The sequence below is a fragment of the Opisthorchis viverrini genome (assembly GCF_000715545.1).
Source record: "Opisthorchis viverrini unplaced genomic scaffold opera_v5_78, whole genome shotgun sequence".
Classification (NCBI taxonomy): Eukaryota; Metazoa; Platyhelminthes; class Trematoda; order Opisthorchiida; family Opisthorchiidae; genus Opisthorchis; species Opisthorchis viverrini.
In genome coordinates this window covers 744,741-751,084 of record NW_008751734.1, presented here as the reverse complement: position 1 = coordinate 751,084, position 6,344 = coordinate 744,741, and positions in this window count along the sequence as shown.

Genomic DNA, 6,344 nt, shown 5'->3' with positions numbered 1-6,344 from the left:
TATTCAATCAAATTTTGCGTTTATTATGAGACAATGTATATATATGGATGGATGGTCTCTTGGGAAGCTCACATCTCCATCTAAAATGCCAGAAATAACAGGAAGTCTGCAGGCTGCTTCCAATCCAGCATTATCAAATATCTCTCCCATTAAAACAGCAGGCGTCCTGATGACTTACGCCACTGAAATCTCCTGTTTCTTGAAGTCATGCCAGTGGAACGCTGAGTCCTACTGACCACTCGGATTGGTCATTTTCTTACCGTCGGGTATCACATTTTTATCCCATTCGCGCTCCCAGGTGACCACTTTGGTTGCCCATCCAAGTTGTCTGCTTTCAACGATGAAGCTTGTTGTGCGGTTACCTTTTGAATTGGTCCAATGAACTGTTTTCCAAAGCACTCTCCTCCCCTACTCTCAGCATGGAAGTGGATGCACGTTTTTGTGAGGTTTCGCAAACATTTCTTGTGGATTTCTTCTTCAGGCTTCTAAAATCATATCAAACAATAAAACTCTTAAAATATGAGCTCTGAAGCATACCACTACTTCAATCAGTCATTTCAACCAAGGTTGCTGTTTGGTCCCTTGTCGTGCCCCATAACCACACTCCACGATTTACCGTTACTTCACAAATAGGTACAAAGCCGATGCAGTTCAAAGCGGTGTGTATTCACTTACATCGTCGGGCATGACAATCCATTCTGCATGCAACTGTTTGGCCCGCTGCTGAAACTAGCTGTACACTAGCTGATCTCAGCCACAGATATCCAGTAAGTGTCTACGAACCGTGTAATGAGTAAGGGCACCTACAAGATAATTTGGCATTATAAGCCTCTGGGTAGACACCAAATTCCATTGGTTCATTTCATTGGGCGCGGAGCTAAGGAAACGAAACAGGTGTTTGAGCTGAGCTCGGACGATCAATAGATCAGTTTTGACGCTTGACAAAGCATGTGAAACATTTCTCCCTAGACGCTATTTGTCAGCTGCTTCGTTAAAAAGGTCGTATTTCAGGAACATAACTAGAACGCGTGGAGCAAACTGGATTGGCTGGTTTTTTGGTTCACGCAACTGCACACGCGTGGAGCAAACTGGATTGACTGGTATTTTGGTTCACGCAACTGCACACGGATGGTACAATTCTCGAAAGCTTTTTTATTTCCTCCTAGATATCTCTTTCCCCAGTCTCATTGCTGGAAATCAGAATAGACTGGCATCAGAGTTCTGTAGCTCCGTTTTCGGCCAATGCCGTCTTTTTAACCGCCACTAGATTCCCTATTCACCGATCTCCCAAGCACAGTGGCTCAACTGACTGAGCTTGCTTATCAATAAGCTAATCGTTAGAGCATATCTCACAAGTAGACCTCAAGCGGGATCGATAATACGCCAGGCATGACCTTGAAACTTGAAACCTGCTACTTAGGGCTGAAAATCATCCATGGGAAGGATTTGTGTCCCTTGTATCTTCCGATAATGTTTTGACCGAATTAGTGTCAACCACCCCCAATAGAATGCTGTAAGATTTTACCACGGATTTTCGAGTTTCACCTAGAACATTCATATTGACCCAAGTTTCAAGATCCCACAAGCTATGAGTCGGATAGATGTAGGAATAAGTGGTGCTCCTAACAGCGTTCTGAGGACTACATCGCATCAACCTGATATAAGCTGGGCTTGTCCAGATGAAAATGATTATTCTGCCTTACTCCGTCCACAATAACAGAGTAATACGGTTGTCCCTCCACAAAGCCTACTCCTAGTCATGACCCTTGATTCACAATCCACAATCACAGTATATAACGTGACTTGGCTGACTGGAAATTCAAATAACCTATAGACCATGTGTATACTCGAACGAGTTGTTCCACTGACACAAGTGGCCTTCACCCGCCAACTGGAATAGCTAGTTCCACAACCGAATTACGAGCAGTGGGCAGGATGCGAATTCGCAACCATATTCTATCAAACTTGCATCATTCGTTTACTATAGGTCTTGTGGCGAGACTGGGGAAAAATCTCCCAAAGATGCTACCAATTAGCTTTCTGTCTGTCAATGTTAAAACAACTGCAGAACCTCATGTGTGTGAAACCCGGGCTCAGCTACTTGGCACTGCTATCAGTCCACACCATTGGGTTCACCCGTTTTGTATCCACCCCAAACTCTCTGCTAGGTCTACACTGGTGTCAGATGTAATCTTTTCCCAGGCACATCTGAATACTGGCAGCACTAGCAAACCATATGTATGGTCACTTGCATCATTCGTTTACTATAGGTCTTATGGCGAGGCTGGGGAAAAATCTCCCAAAGATGCCACCAATTAGCTTTCTGGCTGTCAATGTTAAATCAACTGCAGAACCTCATGCGTGTGAAACCCGGGCTCAGCTACTTGGCACTGCTATCAGTCCACAACATTGGGTTCACCCGTTTTGTATCCACCCCAAACTCTCTGCTAGGTCTACACTGGTGTCAGATGTAATCTTTTCCCAGGCACATCTGAATACTGGCAGCACTAGCAAACCATATGTATGGTCGGATGAGCCTGTGTCATATGATTGGTGCGCGACCTTGTATGTTTCATATGATTGGTGCGCGCACCTTGCGTGGGCCATGTGATTGGTGCGAGCCACCAGGCTACCAGTCGCAGACCAACTCGATCTGACAGTTATGTTTCACTGGTCGGGCACCCCCGGTGGCTTTCGAACTGTTCCATTATTTCACGCCCTGGTTCTACTCGCCAGAGTTTGTAACGAATTCATCTGTTCAGCGTGAGCCAAATGTAGCAACAACCGTGCTGCGCTCACGTCCGTTCGGGGTGGATCGATGTGGTAGACAAGTTCGGAAATGAACGCCAGCCCACTACGCATCTCTCGAAGCGACACCGTATTTCAGCGCGCCAAAGCAATATGAAAGATGCTGCGTAGACGGTAAGTATCAAGCAAAATCTTGCTGAAGAATAAGTTGGAAAAACAGAGAGAGAGAGAGAGCATGAGGCTAAAATCAGGAAACGCTTTGAGGGTGTTAGAGAACCAGATGGTATCAAAAGGGTGATGAAAGACGTGCGCTCCCGGAAATCACGTATGGTTGACTAGGTTGAGCTGAAGGATTGTATCAATTGTTTAGTTGCACACAGCAAAGGGGAAACAATGGAACTTCCGTCGCTTTAGACGTTGACAGCCACCGCAACTTGATGAACCAAGACAGAACACAAAGAATCAGATAGATAAATTCGATAGTCGGTAACGATGAGTTGGAGCCTGACAATCTTAGAAATGCAAAGAAATGTTCAGAATATTCTTTTCTATAGCCGATGAGATCTGCTTACAAAGCAACCAGGTTTACCCAATGTCCTGGTACTTTGTTCTAGAACACTCTAGCTAGAATCTCAACTGTATTTTTTCAAAATGGTGGAAACTTCGACATTTGTTCATTGGGGGAAGTGGAAACTAGTCCTTTTACTAGTCGTTATTCGTGACCTACGGCACTGGGTTCGGTCCGCGTACCTGCATACTGCAGGGGAATCGTTCAACCACACATTATCCCTTCTTTGTGTAGACTCGAAAACTCTTGATGGAAGTGGCAGGGTTTTTGTCAAAAGTTCTGTCGTCGAGCCAACACTCGCCATGTAACCTAGACTCAAGTACGGCGTTTAGTCCAATGGGCTAATCTCATATTGTGGTGCAATATGGCCACAGTTGCATCTGAACAGGCCACCTCCTATTCCAGCGCTAACACTATGACTGGTCCACCCCACGTGCATAGCATGTCAGGTTTCCGGAGTTGAAACCCTGACACGGCAAAAGAGATGTACTGCTGATAAGGTATAATAAGAGTGAAACTCGAGTCCTGCGCTCCCCATTTTCGTACGGACCTGCCCAAATGATTGCGCTGGAACGTGAGCATTGTTCAAGCGAGAGTTTCAAGTCTGCCTTACGAATTTCGTTGCTTGAGCTATAAGTTAAATCCCATCCACCTGTCGCATCAAACTCACCCGGTTTTACTCAATATCCTGAGGTTACATCTTTGAATTCCCAACACTATTGGATACAGGCCACCTAGTTAGCTCAGGTTAATCGTTCTAGTCAGGCCACCACTTTCGTCAACAGTTATGACGTTCTTGTTTCACCCTTCTCCATGGATCCATCGAACGGGTAGACACAAATATCAACGGGTTTTCAACAACCTTGTGAGTAATAAGTTACAAATATATACGTGTATCGCGATATCTCGAATATCGTAGTGACTGAAACATGAGGCGGCCTGGTGCAGCACATTCAGTTGCCTGAGAACAGCATAAACGAGAGATTCAGCTGGGTTCCAGGTGAGTCTCTCGAAAGAACCAAATTAGTTTGCAAATGAGTGTATTTCGCTAATGTCGAAATTGGTTTCGTAACATACGTCTTTTAAAGATTCAAAAATACATTCGTTTGCAGACTAACTTGATTTGCACCGAATGAGTCGCACCAAGCACCAGTTGAAGAAAAACCTCATAGACGAGAGATCCAGTTGGGTCTCCCGTGCAAATCTAATTGGTATGCCAAAAAGTGTATTTCGCTTATGTCGTGCAATTTCGTTTTAAGCGGAACATAAGTCTGGTGCAAACTCGAGGGCTGGGCTTATCTGGTGAGCTCACGAAGGGTGAAACCAGTGTGGACTCTTAAAGAGTCTTCAGCAACCTTATAAGTAGTGTGTTACGTCTTTTCAAGTTTCTTCAGATTAACTTTCAGTTGACTCGATCTTTCACTAAGCACTAGCGTTAATAAATGATCACTTTTGTTCGGTCCCTTAACGTAGTCTCAATTTACTTCAATTTACTCCACGACGGTGCCATCCACGAAGAACAAGTAAAAGTTTATTTTTGCCAATCCATGTTTAAAAATAAGCAAGAGTCACTTCCGTCCAAAAATTCCATGTTCCGGGTGGTGAAAAATTACATTTAAGGAGCGATTTCTTTTTCGAGTCCACCTGAACGGTTGGTTGGGGAATCCAACTACTCAGTCAAGTAGATATCTCTCAGCTTTCAAGATCCTCGTGGACAGTCTGAAAAGTTGAAAATATCCACTTGACTGGTCCCAAGTGGCCGAATTTTCTCACCAATTTCGTCTCATGCATTGAAAAAATAGACATATCGACCAAATTTCGTTAAACGTGTGAGCAACTATTTTAGGGGCATGCATATCACTTTGAGGAAAAACAGGGTGGTGTCTTGGGGCAGCATATTCGGGATATATTAAACGATAAAATCCAGCCGAGACTCCTGGAAAGCCAACTCATGTAGGAAACGAGTGTATACCTCGATCGCTTCCCTCTTGGCCTAAGATGTCGTTAGTGGTCGTGTGTAGTGCTGCGTTAAACGACTAAAACTATGAATCAATCGATCCTGTTACACTGGCCTGGTGAGGCTCCATGGGGACAAAGCGCCTTTCGGAATCAACCACTTCGTGTCACGGTAGAAAATCTGTTCCAGAGCACAAATTTCTATCATATTTTTCGAAAATATTGGCAAACAAGCAGGAACTTTTTGCGGACTGTTTCAGAAAACAATAAACGCCTCCACCAAAGTGTATTCTAACGCATACTCCCCAAGGGGACATGAGTTCATGTTTCCATGATCAACTATGTGGTTCAGTTCGGCATGATTGACCATTTTTGCGTTTTTCATCCGAAAACTTTGGGTTGGAGGACAGTTAAGCGTGAATCGATAATGTCCTTAGGGATCACTGTACCATTGCCGAAAAAAACTGTTTGAAACCTAATCAAACAGCAGGCAGCATGGGACGCTTGACCTTACCGGGCCATTGATAACAAAAACGGAATCAGATTGACCCCAAGTGTGGGCGGTACTCACACACACACCTATGTTTTCGCCAATACCGCACCTAATCCACTCATCAGCTATGTTGTTAGCTAATGTTTACCACAACACTCGACGAAAATAAGCTGTTTACCAACGAAGTAGCCAGCTGGTTATCAAACGAAACTACAACCATTCAAACATAATCAAGCAGTTTTACTCAATTATCCGTTCGCCGGAGTAGAACGTCAAATCAGGGTATGAGCACGTAGCGTCCGTTTCATGTTCAGGGTACTACTGATATGATTTGAGTAGAACATCACAGAGAATAGCGTAGGGCTTGAGTTAAAAGTTTCGCTAATGACACCGGTAAGACGCCGGACATTTTTCCATCGCTGATGCCGAAGAAACATCATTCAGACATGATAGACACCGTCGTCATTGGTAGATAGAGAGAGTGGAACCGAGGCTAGGCCGGATTATCGTGACAAGCTACGTTGGCTGCAAGACTTATCAGAAGATATATATATATATATATATATATATATATCGATA